Below are 1,654 nucleotides of genomic sequence, written 5' to 3'. Positions count from 1 at the left end.
CAAAGAATAGTAGGGCTATCCCAAAGTTATTACAAGGAGTACAAAGAGAATAGTTTGATAATTTTTTCCACCTTTATAAGTGACAAACAAAAATCATGTATATTCAAGATGTACATCATGATTTGATACATATATATATAGTGTAATGATTATCACAAATTAATTAACATATCCATCACCACCCATAGCAATTTGATAACAGAGCAGATTTTAAGTGTCTTTACCACACACACACGCACACAAGGAAAAATTAAATAAGCAAAATTGATAGAATTTTGAGACTCAGGCAACTAAGTAACTAGTGTCATATACAAGGATAAAGGACACAATGGGAGGAACACATTTGGGAGTGAAGGACTAAAGCGATCTTTTTGGATTTGTCAAATTTGAGCTCTCTGTTGGATATTCAATAAATATTGTATATGTGGTAAAACAGAATCTAAGAAAGATTTGGTTTAGTGATAGAGATTTAGGAACATAAGAATAAGTGAAAGTTCAATCTATAGATATGAACTTATTCATATATAAATACAAAATTTTACAGGATTGAGTAAAGAAAAGGTTGAACATCAAACCACGGAATGCCAATATTAAAGAAAAGGGTAGAGAAAGAAACAAAGAGTGGCTAGGGAAGTAGGAAAAAAAAAATAAAAAGAAATGTTACTGACTCAGAAGACCATGACAGACTTATGACAAAGAAAGTGCACCACAAGGTCATGTCCTACAAAGGGGTTAAGTAAGATAGGAACTCATAAGCTTATCTTGGTATAGTAACACAATGGTCCTGAGTGACCTTAAAAAGTAGCAATTTTAGGTAAGTGGTGAAAGAAGAAGCCATATTAGAGAATTGAGGTGTTAGTGAATGGGAGTTTTAAATGTGGAAAAAATGCACGAAATCTATTTTTTCAGAAGCTTCTCGATGAAGGAAAAAGAAAATTAGAAAACTATTATATTAAATAGAAAGCAAAATATGAAAGTCCAAAATAATAAAAGATAGAAGATGAGAGATTCTATTACAATATTAAAGGAAAACATTCAACAAATGTTTGAATTGGAAGACATTTTAGAGACTCACTCCAATCTGTTCAGACATTTAATTAAGGTCAAAGATATTTAGATAAGTAAACACTGTTAATTAGTTACTGATTTAGGATCAGGACTGAGGTCTCCACAACAAAATATGGTATTTCTGTGTGCTCTACTCAGGTAAACACTTGAAAGGTTTTTTTATTTGTGTGTGAGTACTGTTAATAAACTTCTGTTATTGAGGGGACACCAATATTTCCTATCAAATGAGGAAGAAGAGTTTGAATCAATATATTTATTACCATCGATGAACATAGATCTGGAAAATTATTCTTGGTAACTTACAGTGCCAATCAGGAGCTGTGTAGAATATTATACAAAGTGATTTTGGATGGGAGAAGGAGATAGTCTAAACATCTTTTAAAACTGATTTTAAGGAACCTTAACTACAATAATGTTACTGTTTTTGTTTCCTGTTTTCTGTCCCTTAAATTCCTATCACTGTGTGGTTATAGTTTTTCTTTACTTAAATTACTTGCTATGATAAAAGACTTATTTTTCAAAGATATTCCTACAGAGTGGTAACTTTATTCATCTATTTTTTTCTTTAAAGATTTTCCTGTACTTT

The sequence above is a fragment of the Propithecus coquereli genome, unplaced genomic scaffold (assembly GCF_000956105.1).
Source record: "Propithecus coquereli isolate 6110/MARCELLA unplaced genomic scaffold, Pcoq_1.0 Scaffold32, whole genome shotgun sequence".
Lineage (NCBI taxonomy): Eukaryota > Metazoa > Chordata > Mammalia > Primates > Indriidae > Propithecus > Propithecus coquereli.
This window is presented reverse-complemented; position numbering follows the sequence as displayed.